The following is a 26,358-nucleotide window of genomic DNA, read 5'->3' as shown; positions in this document are numbered from 1 at the left end:
GGCTAAGTGTAACCAAAGCTCTTTCTGGCAAGTACTTTTAAAAGTCATTGAACTTATCTCCAGAATCTGTCTGGAGGGCAGTTGACACACTTGTTGTGTGTTGACTGACTTTTAAAATAACCACATCACCATTTTTATTCCTTGGAATATCACTTGGCATTTAATCTTATTAGAAGCTCATTTTTTGAAAAACCCAAATTATGTCATGTTATACAAATGGCTGACACTGAGGGTGCTTACCATAGGCCAGACACCATTCTAAGGACTCTATGTGGATTATCTAAATTAACCTTCATAAAAATAACTTGAAATAAGAATTACGGTTTTGCTAATATTACAACTGGCAAAAATACTAAAGCACTGAGAGGCAAAAGGACTGAGAGGTTGAGGTTAAGTAAACTGCTCAAGGTCAAAGAGTGCCAAGCTACAGTTGTATCAATTAGGATGTTTTTGTCTACAAGTAACATAATACTCCAATAAAAGTCGATCAGAATATAGTGGGAACTAATCTACTTGTCAAATAATAAATATTAGGAAATAATTATCAGCTTCCAAAATGCTAGCTTTTCTCCAAAGCAGCCATTTTACAATATTGGGCTGTCATACCACCTTGATAATACAATTATTTGCTCAAATTGCACATACATGTGTATGTATATGCAATCAACGTTAAACAAAGGCCATAGAAATGCCACCACCTCTCCTGTCACCTAGAAGGGTATATTTCTTTAAAGGGAGAAAAAATTACATGTTAAGTTTTCAAAATCAAATCAAAGTTCAAAATAAAAATCAAGTCCAAGTTTCCATCACTCCCGGAAAACAGAATTGTCTATCTTGACAAAGGGAATGTGAAATATAAAATTAACTAATCTAAAACAAAGAAAAGCTATCATGGTTACCTGGTAGGGTTTTCCATTTGTTTTGGCAAGAAAGAAACTTTGGGGATGGCTGTATATTACTGAAATGGAAATAAGTTTTATAGTCACAGACTCAGGTGTGCAAAAATGAAATTTCATTTTACCTCAAGCCTCCATTCTGCCTGATCCAGCATAATTAATTTAGTCACTTTTAAGACACTTTTCATTTTTGATATTTCTCAGTCATTTCAAGTTTAAAACTGTGTTATATTTTTCTCAATAGGTGCTGTTTTCAGAGGAGGAGATGAGAACACAGAGCATGCCCTCTCTAAATTTGTGGCTATAACTTTCCCTCATCCTGGCCTTGAGCACTTTGCAGGTGATGGCTCTCTTTTTCTCAGCTGACTTGCACAAACTTCAGGGGCCTTAAGCTCAGTGTTGGGGTCCCAGGGGCTCGATAACACATAGCTGCCTACACACCACACACAGCCCAGGATACTCCACTGCTCTGGTGCCATGACTGATGCAGTGTTTTCTGAGGCTTGTTCTCCCTGAGCGACACTTCCACTCTGAGAGCCTCACACTTGTGGGGTGAAAGGGGAGAAAGAACTTGCCTTCAGGAGTGAGTCTGCAGCAGGGCAGATCACAGCAGCTCTCTGGGATTTACTCACATCTAAGCTCCCACGTTCTCACTTCTATCCAAGCTTATGGCCCTTTTATCGTTTTTAAGACAGTGTTGAAAATAATGGTTTCAAGTTGACCATAACTATTTTCCAAGTCTTTATTAAGACCAAATAGTAACATAATGTCAGTTCCTTGTCTCCACTAAAAGTCCTCCCTCAATTTGTGGCTTCATATCTTGCAGTTAGAAAAGAGAATGAAGTGGGAGGAACAAAACCATATGGATTAATACCTCACAATATCATTTTATCGTAGTATAAAAACTATAAATTTTGGGAAACAAACACATGATAGAAGTTTAGCTAAGAAAGAGACCAATGGGGACTAAATTCCTAAGAATATGGTCACAGAACTCTTAGATCCTTAATCTTCCCTGGAAGATTAGTTAAATGTGAAAAAGTAGAAGGAAGTGGGATTCTAAGCAAATAAAATTAGATAATCACATAAAACATTTAGAAATGTAACTGGGATGGTTGGAAAAAGGCATGTGCACAAGGTAAGCCTGGTGTGCCGTGAAGGTTCATATCTACAAGTAGAGGGAAGTATATTAGACCAGGTTATAGGAGACTTAAATATCTGAACATAATCTGACAGAAAAGATTGAAGAAGGGAATGACAAGATGATTTTAAGGTTTAAACGTGGCAGATTGAATACATTTTCACTTGCACCTGAACTCTCATTAAAATGCAATTAATAGAATTTACAAAAATATGAACACACATGTTCAGCTCAAAGATTTAGATGAGAGAAGACAGGAAACCAGTCAACATAGAGAGAGCCATAATGGACTAATGGTAATTGCTCAGCCTAATGTGTCATAGTCTAAACATCTAGACCTAGAGCAGAAGCCAAAAGAATCTACTATATAATCCCAGATAGGACCATGGGTGCATGGGAAGCAGAGTCTAAGTTGGTTGAATATCTTTAGAAGTCCTAAACCCTAGATCTTCTCCCCATATACTCTGCACAGCCTGCTCACTCTCCTTCCTCACCTGTCAGAAGGTGGGGTGTTTCCTCTTTGGAGACTTGGAGTAAGAGATCTCTGGACCTACGACCAGGAGGCCCAGCTAAGGGTATGAGAGATATCCATGTTGAAATACGTTTAAGTGAAAGTCCACATGCTGATTCCTCTTCCACTGCCACTTCCAGAACTCTACCAAGCAAAAGATTACAGGATTCAAAAGTAGTGTTGATACTACTTTTTAGTGGAAGTGGGGAGTTCAGGGAGCATAATGAAATGGTCAGGCCCTCATCTGATCACTCCAGAGCAGTACTGCCCCGTGGAAGTGTGATACGAGCCTCATGCTAAATATCCTTCTGAAATGTCCAGTAGCCACATTGAAAGCATAAGTAAACAGGTAATATTAACTTTAATATTATGTATTACTTAGTCCAGTATCATAACTGCTATCATTTCAATCAATATAAATTATTAATGAGATTTTTTTTTTCAGCGCCAAGCCTTGAAGTTTGGTTTTTACTTTACTCTTGGAGGACACCTCCATTGGGATGAACTACATTTCAAGTTCTCAATAGCCACCAGTGGCTAGTGGCTACTGTATTGGACAATGCAGCTCTAGAATGCAATCTGTATTCATTTGGCCACAATCTTAAATATAAAGGGACAATCACCAGACATTGGAGGAATACTTCCGACTTGCATGAAAAAAGTTAAAACCAAATAAGCAAACAATAAGGATGAATACAAGAAAAGGGAATAAAAAACACTAAATATTTTTGTGATTAATATCTTCAGACAACGAAGAGATGACATTACATCATGAAATCACGAAATACTGAAACCCAGAGAAATAAAAGGCAGCAATCTGGAAAATTAAAACCATGATTGTAGAAATAACACAGTCAAAAGGGCAAGCAGTTGGAGTATCTGAGTACAGAGGAGCTTCTGGAGTAGCGTTAGAGTAGCCGTAGAATAGATCCAACCTCCACATAACAGGGTTTCCTGAGAAAGCAAGATAAAACCAGACAGAAAGTGGGGAAATACGACACAGTGCATGCATATTTTCTAGAATCAAAGGACATAAGTCTCCGGAGTGCAGGAAGCCACCCAACTACAGCACAGTGGATAAAAAGGGCCACAGGACATGGTCTACCTGCCTGTCTTCACGTCACAAGTACCAAGAATAAACAGAAGATCTTAAAAGCCTCTGGTGGGTTTGGGAGTAATGTCACATATAAATCAGAAAGACAACAGACAGCAGTACTGGGAGTTTAGAAGTCAAATGAGCAATCTCTTCAAAAATCTTCAAAACTGATTTCCAACTGTTTTTCTATGTGCAAACACATTTTCAAGAATGAGGATAGAGACATTTTAATATATGCAAGGTCCTAAATTTTACCTCTCTTTTACTCTTTCTTAAGGAGCCCAAGAAATTCCAGAATATAAACTTTACCGAAACAAGGAAGTAAACCAAGAAATCGGAAGACAGGGGATTAAGGAAATAGCTAATCTGACAAATGAGGGGCAGAGGGAATTTCCAGGAAGAGCTGAAAGGAAGTTTCAGGGTAAGAAATATGTTACAGGTCGAGGGGAAAAAAAAAAACAGTTAGTATTGGACCAGGAGGACAGAGGATTTAAGGATGCAATTATCACCAGGAAAACATAAATTGTACCAGAAAGAAAGCACTCACTGTTTATTTCTTGGCTCTGCTGCTCAGAAAATTCATAATAATGATTTAAACAGTCAATAATATTAAAAAATAACTACATTGATTGGGTGGAAGATGAGAAGCATGTATATGGATGTGGTGGGTGGAGTGGTATTGTGTGTGATAACTATAAAAGTTAGATCCTTCTCTTCCACAGGAGGAAATTGTGTAAAACAAAACAATTTGTTTTTTTAAATCAAGGAGTAACACTTTAAGTATGTTATCTAGAAATAGTTCAGTGTCCTCCTTGAAAAAAAACATGGGGAATGGGAGACGGTGGGAAAAATAGGGCAATTGTCTTTTTATTTTTCTTCAAGCTTTGAAATACTATTTGACCATTTGTTTTTTTTTAATAACAAACATTCATTTGACAACCACATACATTTTTAAACAAGATTATATTTGAACTGAGCCATGCTTACCAATCCTTTACTTTTTTTCCTATCTTGTGACTCTTGCCTTCACTCTCTTGGCTTTGTTGTGGCTTCTTCATTTTCCTAAGAATTTCCCTGGAAACGTATGTTCTCAGGATACAGCTTTATTTTGTACTTTACTGAAAAGTTTGAGGCCATCTACTGTGTATCTCTTAACATCTCTTTAAAATACAGTACGTCCTCCACCCAGAAACTATAATCCCTCACCTGGAATCCTGAGCTCTTGTGAAGGTATTTTTGTGCATGGATAGTTCTTTAAATTCATGTTTCTGGTAAGTGATGGGTGTCAAAATTCCTGTAATGGCCATTTTGCTTACATCATTTCTGTTTAGTCTAAAAATGTTATTGATGTTTTCACAAACAGTTGCTATATAATTCTATAATCAGAAAGTCAACACCAAGAATGCAATTCTTTCTTTGGAATTTGGCCAAGATATTTAGCCAGTTGCTTACTAGCTCCCAGTCACCTGCTCTGTAAATCTAGAACACTTTCTCCTATTGAAATTATGTTCATTTGTCAATAATTAAAAAAAAAAAAAAGTACTTGGGAAACTTTAGTGTAATAGTATATACACAAAAGGAAGGAAACAGAAACATAGATTCACATAATAAATGATCAAATAAACCTAGCATTGGAAGATTCTTTATAGATCATCTGGTACAACTGCTTCATTTTAGCTAAGAAGCAGAGATAAGATGTTAGAAATTACTTTTTCAGTGTCACAGATAGTAAGAGAACAGAGACCAAGTTAATGTCTCCCAATTCTGAAAGCTGAAAGGGGTATTAAAAATAATTTATTTTTCTGATGAGGAAACAAGAGTGTTCCCAATTGCTCATGTATAGTTTGATTTAAAATCTTAACCATAAGATAATTTTGTAGCCATTTTACAGATGGGAAATCTGAGACACTGAGAGGTTACATAATTGATTCAAGGTCACAAAACTAATATGTGGTAGTTAACACTTGAACTCAAGTCTATCCAATGCCATGTAACCTCTAGTTTTTACATTTGGGAACTACTATCAGGAAAAACCACTGAAGCTTCCTCACTAAGCCTTCATGGGAGAAATTATAAAAAGTAGAAGTAAATACAATTCCAAGCTTTGGGTTAAAAGAATGGAAAGGTGTTCAGGAACTAATTTATTCATCTGAACACTTACTGACCATCAACTATATACAGACTTTGAACTTGGCACTGGGACATTAAGATGAAAAACATAAGGTCTTTAATAGATTGTGGTTTTGTTGAGAGAAATTAGACTATAAAATAATGGAAGGGCTTCAGTGATAAAAGACATTTTTTAATCACACAGGAGGGAGAAAGGTCAGTACAAGCAGAAAGAACAGCATGCGTAAATTCAGAGGCAGGAAGGAGTGACATATTTGGAAAATCATAAACCTTGATTTTCAGGGCAATAGCAAAAAGTGAGACAAATGAGTGAAGACCAGATGTTGAAGCTCCTTGTATAATATTCCAAGGAGTGTGAGCTTTATTCTGGAAGCAGAACAGAATCGTTAAGTAATCGTAATCAGGGAAAGGGACAGGATAAGTGTTTTCACTTTTAAAGGGTCAAATTAAAAGCAGTAAATTGGGATGAGAATCTACATAGAAGACTAATAAAATAATACTGGAAAGACATATAGCTCTGAACTAAGACTTGTGTTCAGTCTAATGAAGAGAAGGTGTCCACCTTCAGACAGAGTTTGGATTAGTGGGAAAATGGGTGCAGTTTATGGCGGCAGCCGTTGGAAAGAGGGCTGTAAAAACAAAAAGCAAGCCCTTACAGCCATCATCATGAATGGCAGAAATATGCTTGCTAAGGTTTGTTGCTTTTTTTTTGATGGCACTCTGGAGCATAACAGCAGGGGTAGAAAGAGGAGAAGCAATGAAAACTGGCTAAAAACTGAAGTAACAGTCCTGGTACAAGCAGAGACAATACACTAAAGATCACAGGAACTGAGGGACTTAGCACTTCTTTTATATTGGCTCTGGTTGAAGTGACAAACATAGTATCTGCTCTACAAACGGCAGACCAGATAACAAGAGCAAGCACAGACTTCAGTTGATACTAAGAAGTAGCTAATCTCCTAATTTCTCAATTTCCCCAGTTCACATTCCAAGCTGAGGTTTGTGGAATTAGGGCCGTGTTTGACATCTTTCCCCCGAGTTGGGGGAAAATATGTCGGGGCTGAGGGTGAGGAACAAAGGTCAGGAGATGGAGAGCTCTGATGCAAACGGCCACGGAACAGTAAGCAGGAGACATCGATCATTTGATTTACTTAGTCTAGAGTCAATAACTGGCCCTTGTAAGGAAGATGCAATGGATAAAATGATTATATGAACCTACTTTTTGTTGAACATATTTATAATTTATCTTGTTTGGCCAGTAGGTGTGTAAAACGTAAATGCATTATGACAGTTCAAAAAGGATAGGATAAGAGAGAAAGAGAATCTAAGCCTAAAGACAGTCAGAAAGAAAGGAGACTCTCCAAGAAATCATCTGGGTGGTTTTCGCAGTTGAAAACAATTGCCACTGTTTGCCTCCAAGCCTGATATGCTCTGAGAAGCAAGGATTATATGTAAGCAAAAAAGAGAAAGCTGCCATTTTATTCTGGCTTAAGTCATACGATAACTACTTTGAGAATATCTGTGATGTGTAAAGAATTTGCAGAAACACACCATGTGCAGGAATATTTCAGGTAAGAAAAGTGACTGACTCTAATCCTTCTATTTTAATTTCAAATAGGTACCTACTGCTAAAATGGGTACACAAAATACTCCTTTTGACAAAAAGCAGTAATAAATGTTCATCTGCAGCAAACTTCCAGACAGTAATATTAAAGAATATACATACCCAAAAGCACATTATACAAATTTGACCGCACATAAAATCGACTCCAAGAATAATAAGTTCCCAAGTAACCAATGGATATTTATTGGTATTATTCCCCTTTTATTACTGTTAACAAAGAATTAAATCAGTTATCAGGATTTGGATGTAATTTAATTATTGAACCATTCAGATTTAAGGATCCAAAGTGCTGCCATTGGTTGTACGAGGCTTGAATAAACCCACCTCTAGGCCCATGACAGGCAGCTGTAATCTTTAAAATGATTTAAACCTTGTTGTTTAATTAAAAGTTAAAATGTTTAACTGGAACTTTAACTTCTCAATTTCAGTTTCCCATTCAGTAAATTATTATTTCTGGCTCACGTAAAATGTAGCTACATGTTTTACTCGAAAACAGAAAAGATGAAATAGGATCATACAAAAGGGTAAACCATAAGGAGAAAGTGAAAAATGAGCATCTTTCTTTGTTTAGATCATATCTTCAAGGGTAACTAAAGGGCAAACTCCATGAAGTTCAATCAAGACACCTTCTCCTTATTAACAAGATAATATGATAAATAAAGCAGAGCTGGAAAATAAATAGCTATTTCTTCTGTACTGCCTTAATTCTATTTTAAAACCAATCAAAAAAACTCAAAGATGAAGAAACTTAATTTTACGTATAGGAATGTAACCTTGAATTGATTATATAGCTCATGTTTAAAGAGCATATATGTGTAAGTCAAAGAAACTGTTATATTTAACAATATTCTAAATACCTTAAATATTACATTATGGAAAGATGTTTTCTCATGCATGACTAAGCCTAGTTTATACAGCCTCATCTCACCTCCTCCTCTCCCCAGAGCCCCACAGCACTGCCTCTACAGACCTATGACAAGTTACAAAGCAAATTATCAGCACAGGACATTTGTCAATGGTTCTACCTATTTTAAATCCATACATTACTTAAATATTGAATATTACTCAGTCATGAATTTGAATCACAAGATGTTCTTTTCTTTAAGCAAAACTTATGGTAATGATAGTCTATTATGTAAGAGAAAAAGTAAGATTATCCCATTTATTTTAGGAGGCATCTAGAATGTCTAAGCAGAAAGCTTTTTAACCACATTTACATTAGTTTAGCTTACATGTATATTTCTGGAGATATGTTGATTTATGATCATTCCCAACTCCAAGATTCTACAGTCTCTGATTATTAAGCTCTTTCTCTCTGTAGTAAGTGGTAAGACCCTCTAATTTCTTCATGAGTAACTTTCACTAAATAAAATTAAGATTTTATTCCATCTATTTCCTATCTGCCAATGGTATATATTTTCACTTATATAACAAATCAGTGTTTATGGTATAAGTACAAAAAAATTAATCAATTCCCTAAGCAATTTGTATACTTTTATTATACCCAGATTAATCTTTTCTTGTGGTTCTTATTAGTCATCATCGTATTGCTAGCATAAGGGAATGCAATTTTGTATTAAAATACCCAATGTGTTGAGCATACCGTAGCACTTAGGGAGGAAATTACAAAGAAACTGTATGAAAATCTTATTGCCAAAGTAGTGGAAAGTGGATTTCATGGAAGTAGGTTTAATTACTGAAGTAGCAAAAAATTTTATCATGAGATAGAGAAAACAGCCCCTGACATCCAGGACCTGGCCCAGTGCTATCTGTTAGGTCTTGTTGTTTCTGGACACTGGCCTGGCACTCACAGCCTGGCCTTGGTATCCTCTTGTTGAGCATAAACAATTTCACAGAACATCGACGATAGATGAGGGCACTATATGATCATGAAGAATCAAGACAAAAACAAGACACTCTGTAACTGTGTCTGAATACAGACCAATTATGAACACTGTCTAAGCCACAGACACCACATGTCCCCCTTTCCTACCTAATATGGGTCACCGCTGCTTCATTACCCAACCAGTCTCCTCTTTCCTCTTCCTAGATAAGACTTATTAAGGCACCAAACTGTAAAAATTACCCTGCTTCCTAACGATTCAATTCAGATCAATGCTCTACTTCATTAAACCCTCTCCCCAAATCACTCAACCGAAGTTCAAATTCTATAAGACATCCTTTCTAACACCTCAGACCAAGTCACCATTGGTTCCATATGGTATACACTCCTCCCTCTTTGCAATAAGTAATGAATTCAACTTTTTCAACTACAGGCATCTTTCTGGTGGTCCCTGGTTGAAGGGCATGTACAGTAATAAGGCAGCTAAAAAGCTTGACTCTTCATGCCAGTGTTATCAGGAGGATCTGACATATTCGGTAGCATAATTGCCTAGAATTTTGGAACAGAGTAAATAGAACTTCAAAGAAGGAAAATTAGAAGATGACATAGTGATGACGAACAGGAGAGATTATTATGGTGTGCAAAATGACACTGGACAAAGATTTTGAGGTAAAAGTAGTTGTTTCAAGTATGGAGTAAAAGATCCTGCTGAGATGAGGACCACAGGCCAGGGCACAGGGAGGGGCAGATCATCAGCCGAGGGACCATGAAACATCAAAGAGCTTTAGAACCCTGTTTCAAAAGTATCAAGAGCTAGAAGAGAATTTTAAGTCTGAATCACCAAGTCCCAGCCACTATGTTGAAGATATTATACTATTCTTATAACTGCAAAAGAGCACAAAAGAATAGCATAGTATCACTAGGGAACTAGGGACCCTCCCAGGAAAGGGCTATCAAGATAATAGTAGGTGAATTTTAATGACTTAGAAGGGATTAAGACAAAGTCAGTATTTAGAAGGGATTAAAATTTTACGTAATCAGTGAGGTGGGAAGAACAGGGTACAAATGTAGATTAGGAAAACAGTAAGAGTAATGATGATGAAGATAATTATAACAACAATGAGTTTCTTAAAAGCAGGCACTATGAGTACTGAGTTAAGCAATGTTGGACTTCACCCCGCAGGCCTGCAAGCCCTGTGCTTGCCCAGCCTCAAGACTGAAGAAACAGCCTGGAGTCAGTGACAGAGACATCAGTGGTTCAATGGATGAGGGACCTTACATGTCTGAAGCAAGGTCCTGGAGTGACAGTGCGGCAGACAATGAGCAGGACATGGCAGCAGTCTTTGCTGGGTGCAGGGGTGGCGTGGAGAGGGAGGTTACCAGTTGACATCAGGTTGGGTCATTGGTTACCATGGAAACCAGCAGAGGAGCACATCCTTCACTTCCCCCTTTGATAAGCTATCTTGGTGGAGATGTTCTGATCTACAGATTAGAACAATCACTAGCTGGGGCCTGGGACAAGTTTGTAGGCACTTATTGATTAGACTCAATGATTAACAGGGAAGGTCAGTCATGTGAGTAGGATGTAGGTGGGCAGGGACTGGTTGAGCAGTGGATGTACAGAGAGCAAGAGAACAGCCATCTTGCGTGGCCTGACCATACAAGCATTCTTGGTTATTCTCATGCACACTGATTTTTTGAGATCTACTGTGCTAAAATCTAATCTGATTTAAACAACTGTTAAAACTGAGCTGAGTGCCATGAGATAATGCTTCTTACTCTCTAGTTTCCAGCACTCACTTGCTAGTCCTTACTTTCTAAGAGAAGGAAGAATTTAAAACCAGACCAGACTCTGAACTTGGCTTACCCATCAGAGTACACGTCCTTCCCTAATCTTATCTTGCCCTCAACCTCTTGCCTACATGGCAAGCACCTGCCAGGCAGTCACGCCTGCAACCTGAACCAACTTCTGATCTGGCTCCCTTCACAGCCAGATCACAGCCCAGAAAATAAGCAAATTCTGTCTGCAGTCTTTTTGCAATGATCTTTACTGGTTCTCATATTGGATCATTTCCCCTATCAAACTCTTTCCCATTTTTGAAAATTTCAGATTACTTTTGAAGCTACTTTCCTAGAACAGTTTGAATCATTAACTTTGCTTTTCATTTATTTATGCTTTTATTCCTCCAATGACACTCGCACATGTTTCATTAACCTGTAGCCCTTGCAAGAGTAGAATAAAATAAATTCCTTATGTATTCTTAGTCTGGACTTTTAATTGGGATAAAATGAGAGACTTGACAAAACAAAAACCTGATATATTTTCCTGCAAGTAGCTCACAGCATGCCTAGGAAGACAGATTTGTAAACAGACAATTATAATACATTGTGATACCTACACCCACGTGGGGAGAAGAATGGTGGGTCGTGGAAGGATGTGAAAGGACAACAAAGGGATCAAAGGCATACCCCCAAAATACAGATGCATAAGAAAACGTAAAACTATGGAAATATAAATAGTTTGGTATGACTTTGGTTCAATGTATGAGTTTTAGAAAAGACAAGAAAAGACATTGAAGAGGTGGGCACAAATGACATCATGAAACCCTAACATAATGCATAATATACCACTGAGGGTTGTTCCTGAACACCTAGGAATTCATTCTCTCAGGAATTTCTCTTGAAAGCAATATAGAATCGCTTAGGCATTTTAGGGAAGGAGTGTATGATAAAATTTGGGTTTAGGAAGATGGCTGTGGTGAACCATGGAGAAGAGATTGGCGCTAAGGCATGAGAAAGTCTTTTGAAATAATCTAGGTAGGAGATGATATGGTCTGAATTCATGCAGTGGTTGAGGAAGAAGACATTGGGAAAGATTTCAGAGATATTTAGTAGAGATGAGGAGATATTTAGAAGGTAGCATGAAGAGCTAAGCTTTGGTGAGTAATGAGCTAGGTAGAGAGGTACAAAATCAAAACTGGATTCTAGGTTTCAGGCTCAGAGTAACAAGATAAAAGGAAAGAATGGAGAGGAAATAGAGATTTGGGTGGGGGCAGAGGATAGTTCTATCTAGCATTTTCAAAAACTAGCTGCAGGACCCTGGGCCAGTATCTTAATCTCTGTGAGTCTGTTTACTCAGTCTTATGTGAGGGTAACACTGCCTATTTTAAATTATTGTGAGAATTAAATAATAGTAGTTAACCCTTCTATAGCACCTGTGCAAGGCACTTGTGTAAGTATTTTACGTATAGTCACTTGTTTATTTTGAACTACTGACCCATGAAGACGGTACTTTTATTACTCTTATTTAACAGACAAGGAAGCAGAGACACAAAGAGGTTTACTATTTTGCCCAAGGTCACAGAGCTGGAAAGTGGCAGATCCCAAGTTTCAAACCTTTTCAATCTAGCTGCGAGTGCATCTCAACCAATAATTTACACTGCCTCTCATTAAATACTAGGCATTTTGCATAATTATTATCAGAGTGCCCTGAGCCCACCAGTAGGTTATAATTAGCTCTTTTAATTTAACCCATCCTATTTATTTAAAAGTATTTGCAGAGTACATGCATGTGCACATATTTTACTGAACATTACAAGAGATTCAAGCAGAGTAAGAAACACACCACTCTTGGGTTTGTTTACAATTTAATTTTGAGCATAAAATGCACAACATGAATCAGAACAGAGTAACAAGGTTATGTGTTGAAAGAGGATAGATACTTTCAGCTTAAGAGGAGGGCATCCATGCCTAGAACTTGACCAGCAGGCACATAAATAGATGAGTCTAAAGCCCAGGGAAGGGCTTCCCTGGTGGCGCAGTGCTTGAGAGTCTGCCTGCCAATGCAGGGGACACGGGTTCGAGCCCTGGTCTGGGAGGATCCCACATGCCGTGGAGCAGCTGGGCCCGTGAGCCACAACTGCTGAGCCTGCGCGTCTGGAGCCTGTGCCCCGCAACAGGAGAGGCCGCGACAGTGAGAGGCCCGCGCACCGCGATGAAGAGTGGCCCCCACTCGCCGCAACTAAAGAAAGCCCTCGCACAGAAACGAAGACCCATCACGGCCAAAAATTTAAAAAAAAAAAAAAAAAAAAAAGACTAGCAACTAAAATAAAACTCTTTAAAGCCCAGGGAAGAGACTGGGGTCATGAAAAGTAGATTTGGGTCTCTTCAACATCTAGGTTATAGGTTGAAACCATAAAAACTAGATGTTGGTGTTGATGGGAAGGGGGGACCTAGAAAAACTGCAGAAAGGGAAACAAGAATGACAATCCAATGGCTAGGCCAGGACATAAAAGCTCACTTCACTTCTATGCGCCTCAGATTCCTCACTTATAAAAATGAGTGGCTCTTGGTTTAAGACTGTGCCAAGAACTATTCCCACTTCCAATATTTGCAGCTTTTGCCATGAACAAATGTGAACGTCGGGAGACCTGCTAAAAGTTGACTTCTAGCCTTAAGCCGCAGAAAAAACCAAGCTTCATAGCTGCTGCTCTGCCATGGTAAATAATTGTTGACCAAGTTTTCTTCTCACAAAAGCCCATTCAGATGGTTTCAATGGCTTTTCTTTATTCTATAGGATTGCAGCTTCAGAAATGCTCTTGCTGTTACTATGTACAGAGTTCTGCATGGGAGATGTGAGAGAGAAAACAAAATGGCATCTTTCATACTCAGGAGGAATATTAATGGGGCAGAGAAGATAGCAGGAGTCATTATAGTAAGCTTCCTTTCTGCTTGCCTCTCAATATTAGAATTTACTTTTTTCCTTGCCTAATCCTGTTTTTCCTGACTTCGTCTGGTAAAACATAGAATTTTGCTGAAATACTGTACTAGGACTGCAGTATAAGAATGCAAAACACAGAAGGTTGGCTAACTGGAGGCAAAGAAACTCTCAACGAGGTCTGGAAGGAACTCTGACCAATGAATTGAGGAAGAGAACAGATAATGATGTCTGCATCTCTACTACCCACTGGCTTCTACATCCACCCCAAGGGAGGGTTTTGGAGGTATGTGTGATCAGGCTAGCAAAGAACAACTACTATACGTACTGTGGTTTCCCAACAAGTAAGAAGTAGAGAAATCAAAATCTATTCGTTGCCTGTTAGCAAATCTTAAAGAGGACCATTGGACCCAGAGTGGAACAACTGGGCAAAGAGCTTTTCTCTTGCTTTATCCAGAAACTTGGTACATGTAGTGAAGACATCTAAGAGACTGAACACACAAGCAAGCGCATCTAAGCTTTCCATGTAGATTGGGGAAAAGGACTAAAGCTGCAGTGGCATTAGCTGAGATGAATGAGCTTCATAGACTTGACTCACTGAGAAATTATCCCTGTCTGTGAGTTTACATACTTAGTGTAATGTGAAATAGCGAATGTTTCTCTGTTAAATTTTATAATTAATTTTAATAGATGATCTACCCTATCATTTTAATAGATGATTGCCCTATACACCCCCCTCCACCAAAAAAAAAAAAAAAAAAAAACAGACATGCTGGGAAAGGCAGGGCTGGTGCTAGTGATGGTGATTGTCTATGAAACTACCTATCTGAGAATTTTTCACTCAAAAAACTGCACACATCTATGTATTACTTTATAGTAGAGATTTATGTCAATTTGGATATTTTAAAAAGTGCTAAGCATAAGAGATGGGTAAAAAAAAAAAAGATTTTAAATTATTTTAAATGACTAAAAATTCTTAAAATTCTATTCATAGACCTCACTGGAAGGTGAACATTTTGGGTTAGAAAAGATTTAGACCTAGTTGACATATATACACTACTATGTATAAAATAGATAACTAATGAGAACCTACTGTGTAACACAGGGACCCATACTCAATGATCTCTGGGGACCTAAATGGGAAGGAAATCTAAAAAAGAACGAGTATGTGTATACGTACAACTGATTCACTTTGCTGTACAGCAGAAACTAACACAACATTGTTAAAGCAACTATACACCAATAAAAATTTAAAAAAAGATTTAGACCTATTTTTGAATAAATGGATACAATCTGTCTATTGAGTGCTTACTATGTGTCCGGCATTGGATATTGCTGATACTAAGTTACAAATGACTCCTGACTTCATGGAGCTTACAGCACAGCAGGAAGTGTAGACTCTACCTAATAGCAAAGTTCTGTGAACAGAGCCCTTATCACCAAACAGAGCCCTTATCACTGAGCATTGCCCTTATCACAGCTCACGTTCTCTTGCATTCTAATTGCCTGTCTACCTGTCTGCTTGCATGTGACTTTTGACCAAGCAGCTCTTAAAAGGATGGGGCTCATATCAACTAGAGGTTTCCATGCAAACTAGAGGTCTTCCCCCTAACCAAGAGACTCAGCTACAATTTAGATTGTATATGTTCCCCATTTCAGACAAAAATAGTTCAACCAGAAATAAATTTAGGAAGCTATGAAACCTACGGCTTCCTAGTGCACAGTGCAGTTCTTTTTTTCTGGAGGTATTTCCATGTGCTGTATGTTAGTTACTTAGAATTTTAAGAGTCAATTATGCATTTGGAAAGGCAATGGCAAGAAGCTAACTCTGCCCGGTATCTTCCTTCAACTCCTCCTGTACATATAGCATTATTTTTAAGTCACTTAAAAATGGCCTATTTTCTTCAGGAGACTGACCGCTGCTTAAGGGGTCTGTTTGTGGGCAGTGGTGGGAAAGTATCCACAGAATTCAACTTCTGTCTTCATCAATTACTAACTTAACTTTTTCTTTTTTAATTTTTCATCAAAAAGTTTCATTCCATACAAACAAAATGTAGAACCACCACCTGAAAAAAAGATCCTGGATCCTTATAAATGTCCAGCACAATAAGATTTCTAATCATGTTCTCTGTAGCCTACAACATTGTCTGACACACAGTAAGTGCTCATAAATATTTTTCAACAAATGCGTCAGTGAATAAGTGTATCTGAAAGATAGTGACTCCATTATGTATCCAAACAAAATAGCTTTTTGCTGTTTTAGGGTTCTGTCTTAAAGTAAGAATACTTGTAGAAAAGATCCCACTTATTAAAATGTATGCCTGCTCTGACAAGACGTGTTTAGGGGTCCATGCTTTGGGCCCATTGTACTGAATAACCTTTTATTACTTCATTTCTAAAGCTTCCTAGAGTGAGACACAAGAAAGACCCCTTACAATAGCATCTGTTACATTTCAAATAGACTAATGATGAAGTTCCACATAGAACAAAGCGAGCCTCCAAATGAATTTCAGTAAGACTGCGTTCTCATGACTACTAATATCCCTTTTGATTTCCTAAAAATTAAAGTGGGAGAAATAAGTTTGGAAGATTTAATAAGAAAAAAACAACATTAAGAGATCAAACTAATCATTCTTAAAACTGTTCTCATTCCACTTTTAAACTTCACAAACACTGAAGGGTGAACAATGCTTTTCTATTTGAGCACACTCTGGAGACCTTGATGAATGTAGCCAAGCTGTCTGCTATGTCCCCTCCAGAATGTTTGCCAATTTTCTGTCATTTCCTCCTTCAGATGCTAGTGTTTGTGTGACAAAGGTCTCTGGGTATATTTCAAAACATCTTAAACTATTAACAGTGTCCTATCAAGCACCAATTTAAAAGTGTTATTTATTCTCCACACGACTAAATTTGTCAGAAGACACAAAGCAGAATTCACCTTAACCTTCTCCATAAAGAAATGGCTAGAAAGTTCATTGTGGAATCACTGGCATACCTACTAACTGCCCTTTGTAATGGAAAAAAGTTTCCAGTGGTTTAGCCAATATCTATATACTTCAACATAAAACACACGAAACAGTACAACTATTTACTAAACTATATTTCTTTTTTTATTCCCTGTGCACTTAAGCTAGCTTTAGACTATTTCCTTTTCCTGACAATTCATTGTTTGCGATTGAGAGAATCATTTTGGATTAGGCATTATTTCGGATTCCAGGAACCTGATATGGAAATAGCATCACTCCTCCACCAGCAACGCCCTGCTTCTTACTCCAGATCTTTTAGGTTGTAGTAAAGCGGCGACACACTTTTCAATTTTCATCCAAAAGCATCAAAAACATATAAACAACTGACCAATAAAAAACACTTTTCATTTTAAAGCATTTCTTTTTCATTTCAAAATTTTATGAATTTTTTTGAAAGAATTCAACGGTGACGCTTCGTTTGTAAATACTAAGACTATTAAATTCCTTAATTAGTCATCTCAATCAGCAATCTGTGCTAAAAGCAAAACTAGCCCTAGTCACATCAACAGCAATATATTACTATGTATTTTTTCGCTCTAAGAAAAACATATTCTTCCATTTGATTGGTCCACTCTGCAGTCTTACATGGTCTTTGCCACTAATTTGTTAGCACTTTAAAGCCTTTTGCTTTTTCCTTTTTCTTTTCTTTTCTTTTTTTCCTAACGATTCTTCTGAGTTCAGGAGCTAACCTCCTTTTCCCAGGTGAAAATCGTTTTATTATCCTCAGGTGTTTGTTTTCTGAAACTCTCAGAACAGTTCATTGCAAAGTCCTGATTGTCCTTTACAAAAGGATCTGATTCCAAATAGTTACAGTTTGTGTTGTACCTCATCTGAAAATATCTCTCCTTTCCCCTTGTCAGGATTGCAGGAGTCTCATATATTGCCCCACAAATCCCACTTCCATCACTTAGTCAGGTATACCTGAGAACAAGACAGGTTGCCTATTTCTCTTCATCTGATCCTGAGTTCTGAATTCTCTCACAGGAAGTGAACAAGAAGTTAATACTTTTATAAGTATCAGTCTAGAGTTCTTTCCCCTGACTTCAGCACGGCTCCAAGAAGCCATTCTCCAAAGAATAAAAGGAAATGACCTTTAAAGGTAAAGAAACCTGTCCAATTCATTCTCAGACTTTGTAGCATAGCATAGAGAGTCAGAGGGAACTGCTTTTTTTGGTATCAGCATTTAATTTTGTCTCTAAATAAGTATATCCTTAAGTTTCCTGTCTGAGTAAGTCATTATCATTCTTTGAAGTGTTTCCTGGTCTTATATAGCCATTGTATGAAACATACCATGTAACAAAAATTCTGCTATGTAACAAAACCCCCTCCCCTCAAATATCTGGTGCCCACAGTCAATACAATTTCTATGATCACTAGTGATCGATAAGCTTATGTATGGAATGATTTTTTTTTCCTTCTAGGAGTCAGTTTGTAAAGAGGATTGAGTCTTTTAAATTATCAGTCTTGACAACACACTAAAAAGCATTTTTCTCTCCCATGAACACAGGTCATTCAACTTCTAGTCTCATTTAAAAAATGTTTTTCCAGTTTGGAAGCAAAAAATTGAATTGGTCAGAATTTTAGAGCATCCTTTTCAAAAGAGTAACAATTTTAAAAGAAGATGCACAGAAATTTAAATAAAATAAGAAATCAGTTTAGATTAGGACATGCCAGATCAACTAAGAGAATCTGAAGGAAGAAAAATTTCCACTAAAATTGTCCTTTTTAAAATAATTAGTTCAAGTTTCTGATACTTTCTAAACAAAAGGTATGAATATATGCAAAAGGAAATTTCAGAGGATGAACTGAGAGACTAGTGGAAATGAAAAATTTGTGTTAAGTCTATCCATTTAGTTGAAAGTTTATAACTCTGTTAAAAGAAGCATCATAAACTAAATTATTATACCAGTTAATATTTATCTTCTTAAGGAGTTAGAAATAACAATTATTAATATTTACTAGATGATAGTCCATCAACCACAAAGACATTTATAGCCACACCCCTAAACAAATAATTGTGCTCACCAACTTCTAGAGGAGCTTGCTTGCCCAGATGTAGGATCTTAAAACTGGCTTCAGAGTGACTGTTGTAGGAGGAGACGCAGAAAATAAACACATGATTTCCACAGCACAGCAGCTGAGAACTCAGAAATGAGGCTCAGGGTCTTGACCATTCCTCTGTCTTTAAGGTTATCCTGACATGTGAAAGCCATTGACATCCTGAGACTTCCAGCGCTTCGGACGCATGCCTAAACCGAGATAAATATAGATCCCTGACACCTGAGCCAGATGAAATGAAAATTAACTTGAAAAAAATCTTACTCATTTTGTGCCTCAGGTGAGGAAAATAAAACCCTTAATCCTTTTCCTTTTAAAACCTGTTATGCCCCTTAACAGATAACTGCTTTGCTTATGAAACATGGGAATTCAGATAATCAATCTTAAACAATCAATTTGCTTCCCTCTATGATTAGCATTTGTTGTGACAGTATAGAGACAGGTTTGAATTTTCCTTGCTTGATTGAGTATGAAAGAAACATGATAGTGAATATTAAATATTTATTCAACAAACTTTTGTGGGGAAATTTTGCAGATGAGTCCCTGAAACGTGAATATCTATTTGGTAAACTTTCTAGTATTTTTTATCCTACATGGTTTAAGTAGTAATTTGGTCCATTTTGGTTTGCCTCAATTAACAAGGCAGAAAGTGTCATGCATTGCCAGGGTGCTTCGTTTTTAAGTTAATCTTTTGGTATAGGTGTATAATGTAGTAGATTTAAATTGAATTTTGCTTAGTCCTGTTGGTAAGCATATGAATAAGGCTCTACCCTCAGCCTGAGCAGACTCTATGATTAAAGTTATTACCCTGAAGCTATAACGGCAAGATTTCTAACAATAAGTCACTTCCTGGGATTCATACATTAAGGATCTATAATAATATATTAAAACAATGTGACTAGAGAAACTAGAAAAGTCATGCTGCTTTCCTGAGATTTTGAGGTATTAATTATTTTCAGTTAATATTGTCTTTACAGAATGGCATTAGAGAAAAATGATGGATTTTGGAGTTACCACTTTCTAAATGAAGCTGATCTTACCTACTATATTATCTATCATCCCAGGAAAGAGAATGACTTTTTTCAAATTACCAAACCTGGTATTTTCATATCTTGATAATAGATCCCATGCATTGAGCACTGTCTACATGCTTGGCACTTTGCTAAATTAGGTATTGTATAATCTCATTCTCTTTTCCTAATCCCCAAATATCCTTTCAAATCAAGTTAATATTTTTAGGTCCAAATGTTTACGGAAAAGAAAACAAATTCAAAAGGATAAATATTGACAATGGACACATGGCTAATAAGTAGTTCATATGAGAGTCTAACTCATACAGTTTTGACTGAAAGCATGTTTCTTTCCCACCCTAAAATATAGTTACGGGTTAAAAATGAATTTCATCCACACTTTATCTGTGTCAGATTAACCATCCTATGAGTAATGAATGTCAAGGCTGCTTTAATTTTTTTCAAACAAAGTTAGGAAAAGTACAGAAATGGTCCCTATGGAGTATTGCTATGACACCAGGAAATCCCCAGAAGCATTATGTCCCTAATACAAGGAAAAGACAGAAGATCTGTAAGGCACAACCTTACAACCAGAGATACTTCTCATCTCTTGCATTTACTTTTTTCAACTTGTCCTTGTCAGTTTGCATAAGCAGAGTTTGACCTACCAGAGTCTTGAGGGTCAGTCTCATGGCCCCTTCTCAGCCATTAATATCATGTCTGGCAGTCGGAGGTTGGATAACTGGCATAGGGGAGTGACATCCAGGTGGCAAGGAGTCAGCTGGTGAGGTCAGGAGATCAGCGAGATTTTGGCATGAGAGGGAAGGCCAGGTTCTCATCTATCATAGAACGTGACCCCTTTCTTTATAGGAAAAAAAAAAAAAGTTCTATATGTATAAAAAGTTTTTCTATTACTTGAACTAGGAACTTGTTAAACAAAATGTTTTATCAAAGAGGTCAAAGGACAAACCACAAATTCAGTGAACTCAGGACCACACATACTTTCTATGAATCACAGTAAGTATCATAGCATGCCCACACCCAACGCACCATTATCTTTGAATATGGATTATGTCTGATAAATAAGAATAGGAAGTGTGGAATTTCCTTTCTATGAGTTATATATTCATTATCATTAAATTTTTCACTCCCTGCTGGCATTGACTTCTGAAGCGTGGGCGGTGAGGGAGAGGGAAGAATAGTGGTGGATTGAGCTAAAAAATATCTGGGCTCTGGGGTAACTAACTCCGACAAGACCTCTGACACTCTTCAACCAAAGAATCGTCATTCTTCAGCAACTATCTTCAAAATTAAACATTTCATCACAGGATGTTAATTAAACCTAGGACTTTTTCACCCCAAATTGGTTGCCTTTCAAGTGTTTATGAACCTAAAGTATTAAACTAGGCAAAATCAAAGCCTCTCCCAGTTTTTGTTGCACAATGAGTGCCATAAACTGTAAGGCATGAAAGTTGAACCAACAGTCCTGCTGCTAACAGCAGCTTTTGCCAGCTGTTGATAGTATGTTCTTTACAAGACATTATTGCGAAATGTCCCATTGCTATGTGAAATTTTTTTCTCAGAACAGCAATCAATTTAATCCATCCATACACATAGCATCATGGTTACAGTGGCAGTAGTCACAATCATATTTTCTGTCCTTCCCAGTGCCCCAGCCCCCAGATCCTGTTTCCCTGACGCCCTCAGGGTGCCATCTCTCTTGCAGATATCTCTTCTCCATCCGACCGGCACCATCCAGGGTGCTTCATCAAATACTATTAACAGCAATGACTTCATCCCTAAGTACTATGTCCTGCTGAACGTGTTTAGGCCTTTTCAATTAATAATATGATGCTTTTAAAAAATTCCCTTCAGGACTTCCCTGGTGGTGCAGTGGTTAAGAATCTGCCTGCCAAGGTAGGGGACACGGGTTCGAGCCCTGGTCCGGGAAGATCTCACATGCCACGGAGCAACTAAGCCTGTGTGCCACAACTACTGAGCCTGCGCTCTAGAGCCCGCGATCCACAACTACTGAGCCCGCGTGCCACAACTACTGAAGCCCACGCGCCTAGAGCCCATGCTCTGCAACAAAGAGAAGCCACCGCAATGAGAAGCCCACGCACCACAATGAAGAGTAGCCCCTGCTTGCCGCAACTAGAGAAAATCCCGCATGCAGCAACGAAGACCCAACGCAGCCAAAAAAAAAAAAAAAAATTCCCTTCAGAAAAATTCAAGTTTTAAATCAGTGATTCACCCCTGTGTTTATATTCTTGTCCACTGTATAAGTGTAAACGGCAATCTGTTCTTGAGTCCCTGGCTCTGTAACATAACAGGGAAGGAATGGTTGTGGCCTTAGTCAGGAGATTTTGGCATAAACCCCTGTACACACTTGAAAACAATGAGAATATTCACCAATATATTTTAACATGTGAACCTTGCTAACTTGTTTTTAGGAAAAAACACCCTTGGATTATCATCAGCTTGTGTAAAGTATATATTTAGGATCTGAAAGACATTTTGAGGACTAATTTTTCACTGATTCTAGTAACACACCCTTCTTTCTAGGCTTTTCTGTTTGTCTGTTTGCTTTCCCATGTTAGCATGGAATAAATAATTTCACTCAAACATTCTTTGTAAAGACCATTTTCTTGCAGAAAAGCTGGGGAAAAGTCTTTTTATTAAAAAATTGGGGTATAGTTGCTTTACAATATTGTGTTTAGTTTCTGCTGTACAACAAAGTGAATCAGCTATATGTATACATATATCCACTCCCTCTTGGACCTCCCACCTTCCCACATCCCACCCATCTAGGTCACCACAGAGCACCGAGCTGAGCTCCCTGTGCTATACAGCAGGTTCCCGCTAGCTATCTGTTTTTCACATGGTAGTGTATGTATGTCAATTCCAATCTCCCAATTCATCCCACCACCCTTACCCCCCTCCATGTCCATATGTCCATTCTCTACGTCTGCATCTCTATTCCTGCAAATATGTTCATCTGTACCATTTTTTCTAGGTTCCACATATATGTGTTAATATACGATATTTGTTTTCCTCTGTCTGACTTACCTAATCTGTGACAAAGGAAGAAAGAATATACAATGGAGAAAAAGTCTTAATATTAACCTTCTCTGCTTACCTTGCTCTCCTCAAATCTATATGTGTGTGAAATGTCTTTATTCCAAACATCAGCCTGAGGTAAAGGTTTTACCACCATTTCCTCTCAAAGCTGACTTTAGAGGCGAGTGCTGGCTTTATGTTTGTCATCCAAAGTAATGAGGATTGGGACTTCCCTGGTGTTGCAGTGGTTAAGAATCCGCCTGCCAATGCAGGGGACATGGGTTCAAGCCCTGGTCTGGGAAGATCCCACATGCCGCAGAGGAACTAAGCCCATGGGTCACAACTACTGAGCCTGTGCTCTGGAGCCCGCGAGCCACAACTACTGAGCCCACACGCCACAACTACTGAAGCCTGCACACCTAGAGCCCGTGCTCCACAACAAGAGAAGTCACTGCAATGAGAAGCCCGCACACTGCAACGACGAATAGACCCCACTCGAGGCAACTAGAGAAAGCCCGCGTGCAGCAACGAAGACCCAACGCAGCCAAAAAGAAAGAAATAAATATTTTTAAAAAAAACAAAAGTAATGAGGATTGATGGAAATCTATACTATTAAAAATGATCTAATGGAGTAGTCCTCTTAAGTCTTTGAAGTCTAAAATTATTGCTCAGTTGTATATCTTTATTTTTTTTCTCCCTTCCAATGTCATCTTCATTAGTTGTAAAAGCCTTACCAATAATTTGCAGTGTGAAGGATACTCCAATAAAAATTAATTAAAAATATAATTTGCAATGAAATATTATAGCTCCAAAGCACCATTCTTCCCTTCTAAGGTGGATGGTTGATCATTTAATCATTCATCCATCCAACAACAAAACACATTGAGATTCTGTTTATGTGTATGGTATTGTGTTACTCCTTTGAGAAAAAATGGTGAATAAAGGGCCAAAGTTTGTGCTCTCAGCATCTTATTGTTTAGTGAAGGGAGGCAAGCAGTATTTCACAAATCATAATGTATTATCATAAAGTGGGATAAATAATGAAGGAAAGTTTTATTGTGATAAGCTGAGCTTGAAGATCAGAGAGTTTTCCGTAATATACATATACATTTGAATGTATATATATGTGTGCATATATGTATATGTATATATACATTGTATGTATTTGTTTATATATGTATATACATGTGTATATATGTATACATCTATATATTGTATGCATTTGTTTATATGTATGTGTGTATATATCTATATGGCTATATGCAGATATTGATTGTTTATGTATATATATGTATATAAATATACATATTATATAGGGAAGCCTATATATAGATATATTAGGGAAGTCTCTCTGACCTCTCAGCTTATCACAGTGTAAATTCCTTCAAAATTTATCCTTGTTTATCTCAGTTTATTATAATATATTAAGATGTCTTAAATACTGCTTGTCTAAACAATAAGATACTTGAGAGCATTAACTTTGGCCCTTTATTTACCATTTAGTTCAACCATATATAAATATTGACATATAATATATTTATATGTATATCATATATATCATACACACACACACACAAATATCTAAAAATGAGTTGCTTTTAAGTGGCAAAGAATTAGGAAAACATTCAAAGGTAGGGGTCCAGCAACTCTAAGGAGGCTGCCATGGTCAGGAAGGAGCATGGTAGAAGACCAATGTGACTGGATGAAAGAGGACAGGGAAGAGTAATATGAGATGAGGCAGAAGAGTTGGGGAAGAACCAGATGTCACAGGGATTTGTAGGGATTTATCCTAAGAACAACGGGAAGCCTTTGAAAAATTTTAATCAAGAGAAGTACATGATTGGATCTGAATAACATTTAAAAACAAGCTCTCTGATAGCTTCATGGTTAATGGATTAAAGAGAAGTAAGGATGGATGTGGGGAAACCATCAAGGCAACTATTACTGACTTTAATGGTAACGTCCTAAAATGATTGAAAAAAATGGAGGAAAAAACATGGATTTGTGAAATATTTAGAAGGTAAAATCAACGGAGTTTGCTGTTGTGGTATGTGAGGAAAGGGGAAGAAGAATAATTGATAAACTGTTTAAATTGAAGCTATTCTAGAAATTATTCTACACCCTAACATGAACACTTATTCTTCAGTTAACATATGAGAACACGTCTAGCTCAATGACTGGCATATTTCAGCTGGTGCTGAAACAACATTTCTTGAATGACAGATTATATAAATGAATGAGTGAGTGAGTGGAACTGAGTACAATGTGAACAGGAGTGAACGCTTATTGCAACGTCAATTTATCTTTTTCATTTGGGTTATCCTACAAAGCTTTCACAAGACTGTGGCAGGGAGATTCACAACACAAGTGACATCTTAGAGACTGGAAGTCCAGGGAGATGATTAATTCTCATGGAGGAAGGACCAAAGGAAACTGAATGAACCTAATACTAAAAGCAAAAAAATTTTAAGTGACTTAGAAATTGTGCAAGAGTCTTGCACACATCTGGCTCTGTGTATAGAGCTTGTAATCTAATGGAAACTTGAGTCCCCCTGGACCAAGAGCAAATAATATCCACAGGACATAAAGTCCTTCTAGCACAACAAAACAACAGGCTGGTGGCCAATTATGGTAGCAACCAAGCAGATGTCCCACTGGTTTTTAAATCAGACACAGAGCTTTGGTTTTTTTATAATTATTACTTACATGTTGTAGCACTTTCTGTTTATGAAATTTTGTTTTAATGTTATCACATGATAATCAGCTAATAATCAGACAGTTTTTATGTACTTTTTTGGTGAGCAATTGTACAAAACACTATCTAGTGTGCTGTAGCTCTGTTATCTTTGGGAGAGACAGGGGAAGATTAAGTAGGAGGATACTGAGGCCAATCAAAACGTACTAACAAAGCTCTAGAACCAAGATTTCCAGCCCTTAGATCATACTTTAAATAGGATTCCTCTGTTTCTGCATAAATTCTTCATACCCATGCTCTTGATTGTCCTTTCCCTGTCCATTTTTTTCCCCCCTGTCCATTTTTGTGTTCCCCTTGCTCTATCTGCATTCTAAAAATAGGTATCTTCTATGTTCTAGTCCTATCCATTCTCTTTTCTTCCTGTATCTTCTCTTCCTGGGCAACGTATACTACTCTATGGGCTCGATTTAGCCCCTCTGCACAGTTAATCCCCAAATCTATTTTTTACCCCTAAATTCTACCCTAATAGTAAATTTACTTAGCATTTTTGA

At 37.5% G+C, this 26,358-nt stretch overlaps 1 protein-coding gene across 6 annotated transcripts in view; it reads right to left on the bottom strand.

The window, feature by feature from the left end:
• LOC309666231 (platelet glycoprotein 4) overlaps window positions 1-26,358 on the bottom strand; it is a 111,964-nt gene that overhangs the window by 58,520 nt on the left and 27,086 nt on the right. For 2 of the 6 annotated variants that reach the window (XM_082473589.1, XM_082473596.1), the window contains exon 1: window positions 19,010-19,148. The exons of 2 other annotated variants lie outside the window; for them this stretch is intronic. The gene's annotated coding sequence lies outside the window, so the exon portion shown is untranslated. Of the gene's footprint in view, window positions 1-19,009; window positions 19,149-26,358 lie in introns of those variants that run through there. 2 more of the 6 variants (XM_082473594.1, XM_082473591.1) reach the window with 2 other exon arrangements.

Source organism: Balaenoptera physalus (genome assembly GCF_965194825.1).
Source record: "Balaenoptera physalus genome assembly, chromosome: 8".
Lineage (NCBI taxonomy): Eukaryota > Metazoa > Chordata > Mammalia > Artiodactyla > Balaenopteridae > Balaenoptera > Balaenoptera physalus.
The sequence above is the reverse complement of the archived record's forward strand: the minus strand, read 5'-3'. Positions and strand labels throughout refer to the sequence as shown.